Genomic DNA, 17802 nt, shown 5'->3' on the forward strand with positions numbered 1-17802 from the left:
GCACAACCGGAGTGCTGCAATGGATGGCTATAAACTCTTCAGAAGGGATGGGCAAGGAAGGAGAGGCGGTGGGGTAGCCCCGTATGTTAGGGAGCGTTTTGATTGTCTAGAGCTTAATGATGGTGAAGATAGGGTTGAGTGTTTAGGGGTAAGAATCAGGGGGAAGGCCAACAAGGCAGATATCATGGTGAGAGTCTGTTATAGACCACCCAACCAGGATGAAGAGGCAGATGAAATATTCTATAAGCAGCTGGGAGAGGTCTCACAATCGCTAGCCCTTGTTCACCTGAGGGACTTCAGCATACCAGATGTCTGCTGGAAATCAAATTCAGCGGAGAGGAAATGGTCTCGGAGGTTCCTGGAGTGTGTGGCAGATAACTTCCTGACACAGCTGGTGAGCGAGCCAGCTAGGGAAGGCACCTGCTGGACCTCTTGTTTGTGAACAGAGAAGGACTTGTGGGTGATACGATGTTTGGAGGCTGTCTTGGGCAGAGCGATCACAAAATGATAGTTTTCGACTCTTGGAGAAGTAAGGAGGGGTCAGCAGAACTGCTGCCTTGGACTTCTGGAGGGCAGACTTTGGCCTGTTTAGGAGGATGGTTGACAGAGTCCCTTGGGAGGCAGTGCTGAAAGGAAGAGTCCAGGAAGGCTGGACATTCTTCAAGAAGGAAATCTTAAAGGCGCAGGAGCAGGCTGTCCCCATGTGCTGAAAGACGAGCCAGCGGGGAAGAAGGCCCAGCCGAACAGAGAGCTTTGGCTGGAACTCAGGAAAAAAAGGAGAGTTTATGACCTTTGGAAGAAGGGGCAGGCAACTCAGGAGGACTACAAGGATGTTGTGAGGCTATGCAGGGAGAAAATTAGAAGGGCCAAAGCCCAACTAGAACTTAATCTGGCTACTGCCGTAAAAGACAATAAAAAATGTTTCTATAAATACATTAGCAACAAAAGGAGGGCTAAGGAGAATCTCCATCCTTTATTGGATGCGGAGGGAAACATAGTGACAAAGGATGAGGAGAAGGCTGAGGTACTTAATGCCTTCTTTGCCTTAGCCTCTAATAGTAAGACCAGTTGTTCTCCAATTGGTGAATGGTTAAATCTAGTTGGTGGCCAGTCACAAGTGGTGTTCCCCAGGGCTCAGTACTGGGGCCAGTTCTGTTTAATATCTTTATCAAGGATCTCGATGAGGGCATCGAGTGCACCCTCAGAAAGTTTGCAGATGGCACCAAGTTGTGTGGGAGCGTTGATCTGCTGGAGGGTAGGCAGGCTCTGCAGAGGGACCTGGACAGGCTGGATCGATGGGCCAAGGTCAATTGTATGAGGTTTAACAAGGCCAAGTGTTGGGCCCTGCACTTGGGTCACAGCAACCCCATGCAACGCTACAGGCTTGGGGAAGAGTGGCTGGAAAGCTGCCTGGAGGAAAAGGACCTGGGAGTGTTGGTCAACAGCTGCCTGAATATGAGCCAGCAGTGTGCCCAGGCGGCCAAGAAGGCCAATGGCATCCTGGCTTGTATCAGACATAGCGTGGCCAGCAGGACTAGGGAAGTGATCGTGCCCCTGTACTCAGCACTGGTAAAGCTGGCCTCAAATGTGGCCTCGAATCCCGTGTTCAGTTTTGGGCCCCTCACTACAAGAGAGACATTGAGGGGCTGGAGCGTGTCCAGAGAAGGGCAACGAAGCTGGTGAAGGGTCTGGAGCACAAGGCTGATGGGGAGCGGCTGAGGGAACTGGGGTTGTTCAGCCTGGAGAAAAGGAGGCTGAGGAGAGACCTCATCGCTCTCTACAACGACCTGAAAGGAGGGTGTAGCGAGGTGGGGTCGGTCTCTTCTCCCAGGTAACAAGTGATAGGACAAGAGGAAATGGCCTCAAGTTGCACCAGGGGAGGTTTAGATTGGATATTAGGAAAAATTTATTTAGTGAAAGGGTTGTCAAGCATTGGAAGAGGCTTCCCAGGGAAGTGGTTGAGTCACCATCCCTGCAGGTATTTAAAACACGTGGAGATGTGGTGCTTAGGGACATGGTTTAGTGGTGGACTTGGCAGTGTTAGGTTAACGGTTGGACTTGATGTTCTTAACGGTCTTTTCCAACCTAAATGATTCTATAATTCTATGATTCCATGATATTATCCTCTCTACCAGCAACATGTATTTTGTTTCAGGGCCAACTTTATCAACCTTCAGCTTCCAGCCACCAGACCTGGTGCAGCTCCTCCAGCCATCCTGCAAAATAAATGTCCTCCTGACACCAACCAAGTCCCTTCTTTGCTGTCCCTTTGCTACCCCAAGCAGGATAAACTCCTTCAACCTCATGGCACAAAGTCTACTTTCCAGCTGCTGGATATTTTTAATTTTTCCATCCTCTGGTGCGTTTGGCCACCTTTTCTTCAGCATGAAGGTCTCACTTACCTTGTGCAGAAAGGCAGGGTCTTGCTGCCACACTTGTGGGGGATTTTTTTCTCCATGGAAGGCATTGGTCCCTTCTTTCTTGCCTTAGAAAGTGCTTGTTGAGACAATTACACGGCGACCTTGACGTCTTTCCCTGACCTTCTGCTTTCCTGTGGGTCTGATTTGCAGCCCTTGCTCCAAGGCAGATGCATTAGTTTGCATTGGGCTGTTATTCACATGCATTTTCTCGGGCTGTGCTTAGCCAGGGGATCCAGATCACCCTGCGACAGTGACCTGCCCTCGCCGGTACCCGCCATCCATCACTTGTCGTGCCATCTGCAGTTTATCATCGGAAAAGACCCTGCTTTAAATCATTGATAACTGTATTGAAATGCATTGGACCAAGGACTAATCCCCGAGGGTAGCCAAGGAAACGGCAACATTTTAAGTTGTCGGTGAACCAGGTTTGGCTCTGCCTCATGTGGTTGTGCCAGATAAGACCAATGTTTTTATCAAAATATTATGGGTAGTAAATCAAGTGTTTTCAGGAGAGCTGCCCTGCCATGCCAGTTCAATAGGCCAGAGTAGACTTATCACATCATGTTTTTAATAGGGGCCGTAGCCGGAGGCCTCTGGCTTATCTTTCAGGAGACTGCAAGGAGACTCTCCTTGCTTTTAAGCTGGGAGCAAAGAAAAATTTGTCCTGTTCTGCATTCCTCATAGAAAGCAACTAGAGCCTCAACCACAGACCACATCTCATATATAGTTGGAAAGTACTGAAAACAAAGAGTGGCGATTATATTCAGATGGGAGAAATGGACACGTGGAGAACACAAGTCATGTGTCTTCAGGTGCGTCATCCCCATAGGTGCAAGTGCTCCAGCCTGATGGCCCTTCCCAGGGCCAAAACCAGGGCCATTGCCTGGCAGAGCACATCTTGCAGCCCGGGTGAAATATTGGTCCCTCCGGGACGTTTTAGCTTGGTTGACGCGTGTCTTGAGGTGGTGTATGCGCCCATGCAGCGATGCGACGCAACAGCCCAGGCAGGTAAATAGCAGCTGCTGCACCCTCCCATCCCTCCACCGCACAGCGTGGCTGGGCCAGTGCTGCACCTGCAGGCTGGTGAAAGTCCAGTGTTGCAATCTAACGCTCCCAGTGCCTTCAGCTCTCCTCCAGAAAGATGCAGGTTCAATGCAAAGAAAAGTTGAGCTGCTGCTGAGAGCAGGGACTGAGACTCTTTTGCAGAGTGACCTGCTTTAAAAAATTATCTGGTCGTTAGTGTGTCCGTTTGAAGCAACTGAGCTCAGTCCTTGTCAAAAGGTGACAGTTCTGGTTTGGACCAGTTGTTTTTACATGGCGATCGTTTGTAGAGAAATTTCCAGGGTGAGGGGAGCTCCCCTGAAGGCAGCCTGCTGAAATGGTGACAGTTCGGGCAAGAGAATCACGTGAATTATTGTGATTTTGGACGTTTTAAAAGCATTTCCTGGGTTCTGCCTGGAAAACTGCTCCAACCACCAGCCCACTACAAAAACCACAAGCCCTAGCACCTCCTTCTCCTCCAGCCTACTGTTTGTAAAAACACAAGCTTTCCTAAACCCTACCAGCACATCCTCATCAATATTTACTCGGTGAAGGATGGGGAGGAATATAGGAATAAGGCAATCATTGCGTCCTTGCAGTTAACGATGCAGCATGCTCAGGCTTAAAATCACATCATCTCCCACTCCCTGAATTAAGTAAAACAGAACCACAGCCAAAACACGGCTCTGAGTTTGGACTTTGGCCCGCCACATTGCTCAGGCTGCTCGAGCGGCTCCGAGCCCACCTCTTGAGTCACACAGCAGAGTTTTTTAACCTCAAGTTCAGAAAATGTTTTCTTACCCCAGGGTTTCTCGGGCAGGGGCAGTTGGCAGCCACATTGTTAGAGCGAGCTTGTTCAGCAAAGCTGGTCCCACAAGTGAGATGCTGCAAGCCAGCAGGACCACGCGACGGCTTTCTACCTCCAAGAGCAGGAGATGAGAGGGCTCCGTTGGCTCATCGTTACACTGTTATTTCCCATCTGGGAGATACTCGTGTCCTCCAGGATTTTTACATAACCAGACCTCATCATCCACCATCAATCTATCTGAGCTCCAAAACCCTCAAGGCCTAAACTTGAAGCTGGAGTGTGACAAGCCTGGCAGAAAAGCATCCTTAACAAGCAGGATTGCTCATCAGCAGTACAGAGATAATCAAGGCAGCAGGTTAATAAGCCACGGCAGGTCACAGGCTGGCAGAAGACTGTGCGAATACACCCCACGATGCAACCGGAAAGGTGTTCATGAAATTGCTTCTACAAATCATCTTCTTCCACGTAATCTGTGGTCTCGGATTTTAATGAAAAAATGGACTAGAACTGATTTGCAAATGAAGCATATAAAGAAATAAGGACTTTGCAGTCGTTTGCAATAGCTGCGCTTCGTACCTGTGCTGTGTTTCCCATTAGAAATCTCCTTCCAGCTACAGAAAATATTACCTCCATTTTACAAGCAGGACAAGTAAGGCACTGAGGTTAAATGTTTGGCCTGAGATCACACGGTTGGGGGATAAATAATGAAAAAGCCATGACTCAAAGGCCCTGTGCCACTCGCTGGCTGGTGTGACTTCTTCTGGGCTGAGTTTTCTTCTCATTGTATCTTGTTACTTTGCTATCTGAGTCATGGCATTCTTAATTAGAGCTGCTCCCACACAATATACCACATAATAAAGTCGTATCTAAAAGGGGCTGATTTCAGACTGCAAGGATCAAAGAGCATTTGGGAATGGCACTGCTGCCCACCCGTGGGCTGGCCGGGTCTCTCATCGCTGGAGGTGAGCAGGGTCCTCTTCACGCCAGGACCGGACTGAAACCCGGGGTTTGCTGTGTTTCAGCCTCTAGTCTGTGGGGAAGAACTGGCTGGTTTTGGTTTCCGGTGTGTAATCCTCATTGTAGGATGGAGCTTGTTTATAAACAGGAGCAAAAGGTTCATCAGCAGCAATAATCTGGAGTTTCTGATTTTCAAACAACTTCAAGAGATGCTCAAACGACTTCCTTACTAGATGTCCAAACCCAGCACATGGCAGTCCATGTCGTCATGTAGCCATGAACCAGCTCATGGCAGGAGGCACTGGAGCAAAGGGATCGGTAAGGGTCAGTCAGGAGTTACCTAAAAAGCTTCTGTATTTATACTGCCCACAATAAGCATTCCTGGGATGGGAAGAAAGTACACCAAACCTTGGCAACAGTCAAGGAGCAGGTCCCAAGGGTGGCCCAAGGGTGCAACTACCCTGAGGATCTCACCAACTTGCCACTGAGACCCAACAGGGCCCAACAGGTGGGTGACACCAAGATGCAGAAGGGTTTTTTTCACTTATGTAAATACAACCCCTAGAGTTTGATGTTAGCTGGTGGATCTCAGTATGCTTGGGGTTTGGTCCAGGAGCCTAAAATAGCAGCTGTAAGAGTTTAGACCTTGAGAGTGTTTTGTCTGTCATTCTGGACATGTTCTGCACTAGGCCTAGGGTCTTCTTCTGTTCATGGTGTACGTCCTTGCTTGAGCCAGCTCTGCTTTGGGGCAAACAGTTGGGGCAAGAGGATAGGGCGCACAGGCATCACTCTGCCTCCGCTCCACACCCTCAGGCTCCCTCCCCAGTGCTCATGTGCCTCTGGATGTCACACCAGAGAAAGCCACCTCCAGCATTTGGGGAGACAGCACCAAGGAAGGTCTCCTGCATGCCCCTGGCTTTGGGAAGCTCGGGGCTACACACCTACATGGCATGCAGGCACACCAAGCTGCATGAGCTCGGTGGGCTGCTCACAGCTCACAACTGAAAAAGTTTATATATATAATTCTATGCGAATATAAAACTCCTTTTTTTATATTCACATAGAATTTATATTTTTATAGATATATATATATAAAAATGCATGTGTGTTTAAGAGGAGCAGCCACAAGATGGATTTTCAGGTATTTATAAGCATTTAGGAGACTCTTCCATCCCTTCTTGCTCCCCCCCCCACTCACAAATACACATCCACACACATCCCCATCCCTGCTCTCCTCCCTGCAGGTGCACTTTGAGCAAGCAAAGCACAGTGTGATTGCTCGGTGCCCTACATCCCCAGGTCTCGTCATCTGGCAGCTTTTCTAAACACGGCTTTCTTCCTCTCAGCAATTCTGTAGGGACCTTGAGAAATGACTGCAGCAAACATGCCCTGGCACTTCAAAGTTGGAGGGCTGACGACTCTTGAAATGTACTTTTCTTCTTGTCTTTTTTTTTTTGTTTATTCCCCTCACATGTCTAACAACACCATCTGTGCTGGCACAAGCTCTGGCTGTGGCCGTGAACCTGTGCAAGAGAGTGATCCAGGTCCAAGGATGTTTTTAATATTTTCTATGATCAAGTAGGGAAAAGCAGACTCCTCTATGAAAACCCTTGGGAAGGCATGAAAAGCAGTCCTGTTTTTACATTTTGCAACATAAAACTACTTAGAGATGGCCAAGTTCTTCCTCCTAAATTTATACTTCCAGCTGAAATGTGCAGAGGAAGAGCTCGCTCCCGCACACTCCTCTACAACAAATAGAGAACAAATGATTGAGGTCTTGGGCAGGCTGGTGGCTGGTTGTGTCTTCTGGCCATCCCTCTGCCCACGGGACCACCCTCCTCGGGCAGGCACCTCAGATAAGTGGATGAACTGGCTCTAAAGTAAAATGAAGTCAGCTGAACTTGATGGAGAAAACCCGCCCTAACGTTCTCAATGCAGCCATTTCATCTTTTATTTTCCCCTCCTGGAATAAGAAATTAAATTTTCCCAAGCCTCCTAGCGAGAAACACTCAGTGAGGAACTCAGCTCCTAAACTAGCCAACAAGATAAAATTGCAAAGCCAAAAACATCTTTCATGAAGGTCCTCATTCAGGAACGGGCTGAAGTATGCATTTCAGCTGGGACTGCAGCGAGCAGCAGAGCCCCACCAATAGTTCCTCAGACACTTTTATCTCTCTTGCTCTTATCTGGGTCTGTTCTCCAGCTCTGGCTGCTGCCTACCACCTCCCCCTCATCCCAATGTCTGTGATCTTCCAGTGCCCTGTTAACACTCACTTCACGCCTGTCTGTGGATTTCTCAAAGACAGGAGCCCATGAAATAGCATGCCACCCCCTTATTTAGAAACATTTCTTTCCTTACAAGACCTCCTTCCTTGTATTTTCAGACCTCATTCTTGTTTGGTTTGCTCCTTTTCACAGTCTCCAGTGGATTTACATCTTTCTAGGCACACAGCGGACTGCAGTCCCGCTGTGACATGAGTGGACTGGTCAGGCTACATGGTCTTACAGTCACAACCCGCACCTGAATTCACCACATCAGCTGCACCCAAAACACCCTGGGAAAGGCTGACTTGCAGTGCGGCCAGTATTGCTTTTAGATGGCTACTGCACGAGCTGCCATCCAAATCCCTTAACTGATGAAATGTTAATGTTTGGTCATTTCTAGGGCTTATAGCAGAAGAAAGAGGCTGGACTAGGTGACCTCCCGTGTCTATGTTGATGAGCTGAATTTTAGCCTCCTGGTAGGAGACCTTTCCGGGAGCTGTTGTTGCTCTGCTGAAAAATGTGGAGGAGAAAGGAGGTCAGGTAGAACTGGAAGGGAGAATTTGGACTGTTTCTTGGCTGAACAATGACAAAAAGCTCACTCCAAACCTTCAGTTTCGTACAGAATGATCGGGGCATGTTTTAAAAAATTTTCTTCTTTTACCATAAGTCAATCTTTGTAATCAAAAGGCTGTTATGGAATGAGGATTTCTTTAAATATCACTTAAAAATGCAAAACACTCGCTTTCAGCAATCTATAAAGGAAAAAAAAAGTCATGTTTTGACATTTCCAAAGTTTTCCCAGCATCTTTTACTGAATCTATTCAAACGTAACTCAAATTCATAAATCATTTTGGTTGCCATGCATGTCACTTTGACAAGCGTATTCTTTGTCCAAACACCGTGGTTACTATCTGTCTGCTTCAGCCTCTTACCTGCAAAAGGAGGCTGGCAGAGTGCACTGGCTCTTGCGGGTCCACCTTTGGGACCAGCTCTGCTCCTGGCCTTGGTTCACCACCACGTGTGGTGAAGCTGGGGGACTTCACAGAATCACAGAATCGTATAGGTTGGAAAAGACCTTTAAGATCATCGAGTCCAACCATAAACCTAACACTGCCAAGACCACCACTACACCATATCCCTAAGCACCTCATCCAAACGTCCTTTAAATACCTCCAGGGATGGCGACTCAACCACTCCCCTGGGCAGCCTGTTCCAATGCTTGATAACCCTCTCGGTGAAGAAAAATTTCCTAATATCCAGTCTAAACCTCCCCTGGCGCAACTTGAGGCCATTTCCTCTTGTCCTATCACTTGTTACCTGGGAGAAGAGACCGACCCCCACCTCTCTACAACCTCCTTTCAGGTCGTTGTAGAGAGCAAGAAGGTCTCCCCTCAGCCTCCTTTTCTCCAGGCTAAACAACCCCAGGTCCCTCAGCCGCTCCCCATCAGCCTTGTGCTCCAGACCCTTCCCCAGCTCCGTTGCCCTTCTCTGGACACACTCCAGTGCCTCAATGTCCCTCTTGTAGTGAGGGGCCCAAGTCTTGCTGGGCTATCTCTGATTGCCCAGTCTGGCTCAATGTCTGCACTCCCTGTGTGCAATGACACATGAGTTTGAGAGCACAGAACAAATGTTGAACACCAGCGAGCTTCGCTTCAGTCCAAACCTAAAGGTTTACCTTGATGTTTTCTTCTAATATCATTTCCTTGGCGCTCTATGGGTGCTCCACACTGTGCCCAAAGACTCAACAGTGGATGTGCCGGTGCTAAGAGACGGACAACCACCCACACCAGCACAACCAGGTTGTGCTCCAGGGCAAGGTCCACTGGAGAGACCACGTACCACTGTGCAGCATCCAGCCACAACCGGGGTCCTCAGGCCCTGCTGCAATACCGAAGACAACGGGAATTCCTCCGCCTCAGCGGGGAGTCTCTCCCCAGCAGCAAACTCTATACAAATCACTTGTGGGGGCACGAAAACACCCCCCCCCCAACATTTATTCCCAACTTTTGGAAGGGGCATAAAATAGCAGCTCTTGAGCAATGATTGCCCCTTTCATAACTTCTTCTCTTAAAAGAAAATCTTTAAGTGTTTGTCAGTCTAACTTTTGATATTTGCTATGCCAATGGATCAAAGTGCCCTGATAATAAAAAAGAAATAAAATCAAAATATATGAAGGCTCTGGATAAATCTCCTTTTTGAAAATAATTTAAATGCAAAAAATAACATAGCTGAAGCCTGCAGAAAATGGCCAAGTACTCCAATTATTGGAGATAGATTCTACACAGCCTGTATATTTTTTTTGAATATGAGTTTATTTTGACATGATCTCTGCATTTTCAGCTGACGGGAAGGAGAAAAAAAATCCTTCCCAGGGCCATTCAAGATAAGCCATGGTTTCCTATCTCTTTTGACTGAAAATACCAATGAAACTTCTTCCAGTTATTCCCCATCTTCCTTTGGTCTCTTCTTATTAGTCTTATCATTTTAGTGCCTCCTTTGATATATAATCCCTTTATGTTGTGCAATGATAAATCAAAATAAAGTGCACCACTGAGTGATTTTATTGTTATTAAAAGGTCAGCTGTAAGAGGGTCGCATCCTGTCACATATCCTAGAGAATTCATGGGAGGTGCGTTGAAAAAAGGAGGCACTGTGCTTCTTGAATATGTTTAAACACTATGATGTTCCTTCAGCTAAGCTCCGTGATGGATCTTGCAGCACAGCGTGGCCCAGGCAAGGCTGAAAAGGCTGTGAGAAACACATGCCTGTCCTTTGGAAGGGGCTGCAAACGTCATTCCTCGCTAATGGGAACGCTGAATTAGTAACGAGGTCTGCTCATCAGGAAGGTGTTGTCTCTCCAAGTCCTTCAAAGTGATCATGATCCATTATGCAGAACAAGAGTCTCCATTATCCCCACCACAGCTCCCTGCTGCCCTGTCCTGCTGCCTTGGCATCAAGGGGATGCTGGGGATTGCTCAGGGAGGGTTGTTTTAGGGACAATAAAACCTTCTGCAGAAGCCGCATCACCTTCTCTCTCACGTGGCACTGGCGTCTGAAATGTGCTCGGAGCATTTATTAATGACCTGTCAATAAGCTCTTCCTGAAAGTGTTTTTAAGATACATCGCCGTGCCTTTTCCCATCACTTTGCATGAGTGCAACAGCCTGACCCTGCACCAGCTTACTTGGGTAGCGTGATGCCCAGCAGCAGATCCCCCGCGGTTTCAGATCTTATTCTTCTCTGTATGGCAGGAGCACTAATCCAAAGCACTGCCAGGGCAGGGCAGAAGGCATCAGGCAGCAGCTGAAGACAAAAAAAGGAAAGGGAAGAAAATGTAACACATTTTATGTGTTTATTTTTATGTGTTTATTATTCCTTCCTCACCCTCTTGCTCCTTTTCGGCAAAGCCACCTGAACCGGGGACCGCACAAGAGGCGACATGGAAGGGAATATGGAAAATGTATATTTCCTGACTACTGGGGAAAAAAAGGTGATGAAACGCTCCCTCATGGTGGGAATTGGCAAAAAAGTAGTTGGATTTCTCCCCCTGCATTTGGAACTTACTTGTTTCACCAAAAAATTAGCAAAGAATGAAGTCGCCCATGAATACAAATCTTCCCTTTTTTACCCAGCTCACTTAATTCACCCGGCTCATTTAAAAAAAAGAAATCCAGGAAATTTTGCTCTTGGTCTGGATGGAAGAACACACCAGAAATCAATAACCAGAAGGAAACACCCTGACAGAATTAACTGCTAGAGGACAGGCAGTTACAGGCAAGTCAAAATCCCCAAATCCCTGAGCACGCTGAAGAGCGTGGCACAGACTCAGACCTCCAGCCCTACTGATTTGGGCAGCAAGAGGTAACCCACCACCCTCGCTCCTCCAGGCAATGCTCTGTGCCATTTCTGGACACTCAGCACACCAGCTGCCAGATGCGTGCAAACCTAGCAGATCTCCTGATGTGGACCAGCCTCCAGAAGTTGCCCGATTTTCAACGATTTTGCCTCATTCTTCTGCCCTCTGCCACTAGACAGGGTGCACAGAGCTTCAGGAGTTCATTTTGCGGCAGAGAGGTCCACGCCGGTCCCCGAAGGGCCAGGACGTTGTGTGCAGGCAAAGCAAGCAATGGAAGCAGAAATTAGCAGTGAGGTGGCGTATGCCTTGTCCCCACTGGTCATATATTAGCAAAGCACATGGGCTGTTTGCACAAAACAAACACATCACATGGTATTTGCTCAAAAATGGCTTGGGTGAGCTATTAACACTTCATTAATACGTGATGAAAGGCAAATTTAGAGAGCTCCCCAAAGTGACTGAGAGCTCCGAGGGGCCCATAAATGAAATGATAATGTAGTGTAAATAAGGCTGCGTAATACAAAAATTGGGAATTAGCCTATGAGCTAATAAAAGCAGCTAGATATTACCAGAAATGCGTTCCCCGCCTTCCCCAGTTTTGTGCAAAACTAATATTGCAAGATTATAAATTGCAAGGACAAAATTTTCCACCTCCAGAAAAAAAAGGGGGGAACTGGAATAGAATAAATACAAGGTTTATACAGACCCTCCAGCTTTTGGCTTTAGTGGGTTTTTTTCTTTTTTTTTTTTTTTTCCCCCCCTCCAGGGCTATTTCTGTAAATTAAAAACAAAAGGGGCCAGAAAATTCACCAGTATGCAGAGGACATAGTTCTGGCATTTCAAAAATTGGTTTTGATGTGTTGCTCTGGACTATTTTGAAACAGTATGACTCTGTATCTCACTAAATATTTTACAGCTCTGCCACCTGAAATCCCTAGAGGAGTGCCCATGTTGCCCATTAACTCACTCAGACAGAATTAGCCTAGGCAATATTGTCTGACTTTGGCCAATGACACCAAAGAAATTTTAGGCAGAGAGTGGAGAGTGAGCACAGAACTCCATTAACAATAATATCTTTCCAACCATTGAAGAGGCCATTAGTGTTTGTGCTTATTTTTAGTATATTTGAAAAGGACTGAATGAATCCACTCTCAGCCCCATAAGTACCTCTCTGTCCATTTTCAGGTATTTATTTTGCATCGGGATTTTGTTCCAGCCTTGAGGTCACTGTGCTACCAGCCATCCAGGAGCGCAGATAAGGTTTCACGCGCGCTTGAACCCAAAGCTCTCACTGAGCCTTTTCAGACCTGTCACATATAGTAGACATAGCTCCTTCTCCAGCTCCTTCTCCAGCAGAAGTGACCAAAGGAGGTGTCCATCCGGTCCACCATTAGGCTCCTGAAGTACCACCATCCATTCAACTAACTGCGCTACTCTTCCGTTACAGTCAATCAAGAGAAATCGGGCCATGATCCATCTCATCCTAAGACAGATGGCTACATTAGGGCAGATGCCTCACACTCTAGAAGTGACTATTTCTCTTCACTGGCTAGAAAGGGAGCCGAAGCTGAGCTCAGATGGCGGTTGCCGTTGGCTGCCATGAGTCTCTCACCCTCACCGACAACTCCTGGAGGTGAACCATGTGCGCTTACCCCACCCGAATGAGCAGACTGGTGCCGTGGCCTCGCGAAAGATGTCTGCGTGGAAGGAAAAATTTGAGTTATTCTTCAGCAGTAAATCTTTTGCCTAAAAATAGTTTTTAGCAAGTAGCTGGGAGAGATTTTTCTTGGAGGCTTTGTGAAGAGTCAAGGAAGCATGGAAACTTATGAGTCTTTGGGGGGAAAAGAAATTCCTGGCTTTCCAAAGGGATATTAATGACTAGCAGATGGTTAAAAGACTGGGAAAAATGGATATTTCAAGGATGCCATAAAATGGAAGGACTCTATGCAGGCTATCCATTGAGTTAAAATATTAGGTATTCCTTTTTTTGTGAATGGGATTCACCAGCACTGATCTGTTCAGGCCAAGACAAGCAGGATTATATCCCTGCCCCAGTCAAGCCCCTGGCTGCTGGTCTTGGGAGTCTGTACTGGTCAGGTCAGTGGGCCCATTTCTCCCAGCACCGTGCTCCTGTAGGTGATTTTTCACAGAAATGCAATGTGGAGTACGTTTTTCATCACTTCTGGCCCTTTACACACTCATTCCACATCCCTCTGTGTGCTAACTTTGAGATACCGCCTGTTTCCAAACCTGAGATGAAAGTCTGGGGATTTTTTTTCATCTTTCCATGCACCATTTTGATTAGCCTTATTATTGCTATTGTCACATAGATCAACAGTGATCAATAGCCAAATGCATAGCATTTGCCGTGGCTTCTCTGGGTGGCAAGTCCTAGCAACAACAGCCTGCTATTTATTAAGTCAAACGCACTCAGTTTTATTTCAGTTGACAGATATCGGGATATTTGGCACAAAAACATGAATTGTATTCCCGTGGATGCACAACGGTGTTGAAATATGTTAGTCAAAAATCTAGTTACCTTCACATAAATGCGAACCTCTACTTCTTTTGTGATGAACGGCAGCTCTTCACATCCTCATCTAAATTAAGTACATTCATTTCCTAGTCTCCAGGGAAAAAAAAAGAAAGAGAAAAAAAAAAAAAAAAGGTCCAGAATCATGTCCAAAGCTTAGCAAGGCCAATTGCTGACTAGCAAACATCTGTCCCCTACCCATGCAAACTCCACCAGGGAAGCGCAGTCTTCCAAAGTTTTGGAAAGGAGGAAGGCAGCGCTGCTGGCTCCCCAGCTGGAAGCAGTCCACGCTGTACACATGGCTTGGATGCAGAGAGCCGCAGAAATGCCGCTGCAGTTTAACACCAACCAGCAGCTCGTGTTTTCATCCATTTTCTGTGCACACACTGCAGGGTTTATAAATCTCCACTTTACATCCAGAATATTCCTGGAAAACAGATTGCTTCTGACAAGGGTTTCTTTTTTATTATTTTATTTTTGAAATATAGATTTTTTTTAATACAACATGCTTCCATTGTGTTATATATTGCAGATGACAAACTTCCCAGCTGGTAATTTCCAATCATTTATAACACTGTCGTGAGAGTCCATATTTTTATATCATACCATATATCTGAAATACATTGGAAAATATAAAATTATATGAAACTGATAATAAATACATCTCAACAGACAGACACACGCATGAGAAAACTTTCAGATTTTCTTCTCTGCCATATTATGTCTTTTATCTATTCTCCACATATCACTCTCCGAGGCTCTTGCTGGGAGTTTGCCACTGGGAAGCCAGCAAAAGCGAACAGCCTGTGCCGAACAGCCTCTGTTGGGTTACAGAAGCTATTCTATCTTCGGCTCAGAAAACCTCAGGCATTCGTGAAGCAAGTCATAAAAAAAAAATCTCTGATCTTCAGTTGACATTGTCCAGGAAAGAGTAATATACCCAATCCGCCCTGGTTAGAGGGGCAGCAAGCGAAAGAATTGGAGCACAAGATGATATTGGAGCACCTCTAGCAGCTGGGGTGAATTAACCGTGCCCTCGCGGACAAGATTTGTGACCCACTGATGAGCCCGCGGTCATGTTATGCATCTTCCGAAGGCAATCTTGTTCTGTAAAAGTAGCATCATTAGATGGCCATATTTACCAGCTCTTAAAAAAATATTGCAACCAGGACTGGCTGAACAGCAAACTTCGCTAGTGAGGTACGTGCTTGCAGAAAGGAAAGGGAGAAGCATCTTGCTGACAACTGTTTACAGCACACGTAAGTGCCAAGTCATGTACCATCCATCTCTCCCGTGATCCCCGTGACAATAAGGAGCATGTCCTCAAGGTAAGGGAAGCCTTAATATTCCCATAAGAAACTCAAACACTGAGAGATCAAGTAACTGGACCAAGGACATATAGAAAATCCGTGTCAGAACATGGCAACTGAACACCAAGTTCTTGCAGTTTCTCACACTGACTACAAAACCTTCCACTCCTCAAAATAAGGGGAGATCAGGTGAGAGAGCGAGCCCCTCCTGAACTCCCTGGGAGAAGCAGCACAGTCCCAGGAGCTCACTGCCTCTCCAGTTTTGTAATGGGCACTTGCCCATGGCAGAGATGGTTTGGATAGAGCAGGGGATGAATCCACCTATCGGACACACCAAAGTGATCCTCACCGTCGTTTCAGCAGGGCGTTGCCCACTTTGTGAACTGGCCACAGTCAGGTATCGCCAACAAATGAGCATCACAGAAATGGCACCCCAGCAAATGGACTCAATTAGCAACTACAGACCTGGGGGGTTCCCTCCACTGCCAGCCAGGACATCTGCCACCCACGTGGGAATCATCCCCCATCGCAAGAGGTTCGACAGACCAAGCGTAACTCTTAACCAGGTTGTTGCCATTGCAAAAGGCACCGGGACAGCTGGAAACAAACCCTGTGTGATCCATCACAGAGTCAAGAGGCTGCTCCGGGTCAATGGCATTGCATTCACAGCAGAATACACCAGTGTCACCGCGGGGCACCCACTGCTCCCCGACATCCAGCCCTTGTTTCCTCCACCTGCTGCTACCCCACCCATGAAAAGGTCCTAGCTGAGTTTCTTTTCCCCGACATTTTTCTCTTTTTTTGGATGCTGCAAAACATCCACAGCAGGAGTCACCAATCTCTGCTTGGGGTGGGAAATATTTCCAGATGCTCTTGGAAGTACCTTTTATTCACAGCACGCTCCTTGTTACAGTTAAACAGGGAGAAGAGAAAAGCACCTCCCTTCCATGAGTGTTTTTGTGGGATGGAAAAACTATTCAGGCTCCAGGGCGGGGAGACAATCTACCAGAGCTTCGCTGTTTTCTTGGATTTTACCCTGTTCCGGCTGCTCAAATTCCTCTGCCATCGGTTGTCACTGCCTCTTCCTCTCCTGCTGTCCACCGGGGAAAATAATAATGTTTAAATATGAGGTCCCAAAGAGATACTGTTGTGTGTGGCTTGCTTTAATTCCACCCTGAACGACCTGAAACAGAAGGTGGGGGGTTTATAATCATGTATTATGCATTTGCTGACAAACTCTTTTTACAAAGAGAAGCTGGAAGGGAAACTCTTCCAGTCATTGGAAAATTTTAGGGGCCTTCGTGTGAGCAACCTGACACACACCAACAGGACCACAGCATAGGATTTTGCCCCATGAGGAGATCGCAAGTCAGGTACCCAAAACTAGAAATACCCAAAACAACTTTGGAAAATCCTGGCTATCGTTACTTCTGGTGCTTTATTTGACTTGGCTCAAAAGATGCCTTCAAACCATGTAAAAAATCATTTCCCGTTAAAAAGGAGAGATACTAGGGATGCAGAAGCCATTTTGGGTGGCTTTTCTGAAGTAGCCAAATCTTGTTCCCATTTTATGGAGCTCGCTAAGGGCTCAGAAAAAGTTTCCAGCAGCCGCTGATGGACACAACACCCCATTAGCAGCGTGTGAGTGCTTTAAGGAATAAAGAGCCAAGTTTTTCTCTAAATTACTGTCTAAGTTACAGGCAAACTCTACTACACAGAGATCCAAGATCATTTAGGAAAGGACTGGGTTGCTTAGGAGGTTTCCCACACACACTTTTTTTTTTTTTTTTTGTACACCACATTTCACACAGGTCAAGTCCTGAACTGGAGGATGCCATTGGGGTAACACCACATCTTCAGCATCATTGATGCTTCTCCAGGATTAAGCACGGCAGCTGGGTCCTGCTGAGCTCTTTGCAGCCCACAGTGTGCCAGTGGCACAGGCACAGCTGGCATAAACCGTTTAAGGGGCAGCAGCCTGGGACTGTGGAGCTTCAGAGGTAACAGCGTGGTTGCAGGATCCTTACTTCCAAGCCTGTGATGTGTGGGGCTTTTCCACCAGCTCCTGCCTCTGGAGTCACACTGTCAACTGGGCATCACAACTTGGAGATGTTGGGGGAAAAATAGTAATTTCCTAACCTTGGAGGAGAATTAAACACACTCTAAGGATGTGGGGAAAAGGTTTTACACCCACGTGCACACACAAACCAATAATGTTTGTGATTTCCAAGCCAGCCTACATGACTGGAGATGGCAGGGTCACAACCGCTTCCATGAAAACCCAGCGCTGCAGCTGCGCCTTCCCTGGAAAAAGGCCTCCTCGTACCCTTTCTACTTAATGCATTAACCTATGAAGCTCAGCCACAGTCTTTCCCTGAACAGATGTGTCATGAGTACCCATGGGAGTTTGGAGGTTGGCTTATAGTAATTTTCCATAGGGCTTAAACCCAAACCACTTGGGCTTTTCCAAAAAGTGCCTTCATCAATCATGTGCTTTTTACTGTGATGCAGTTAAGGATGAAAGTACGTTCCTGTAAGACATTATTGTTTGTAAGTCAAGCAGACATTATGGTTGTGAGAGTATGTTAATATAAAATAAACCATATATATTAA

The sequence above is a fragment of the Mycteria americana genome, chromosome 1, assembly GCF_035582795.1.
Source record: "Mycteria americana isolate JAX WOST 10 ecotype Jacksonville Zoo and Gardens chromosome 1, USCA_MyAme_1.0, whole genome shotgun sequence".
NCBI classification, from domain to species: domain Eukaryota; kingdom Metazoa; phylum Chordata; class Aves; order Ciconiiformes; family Ciconiidae; genus Mycteria; species Mycteria americana.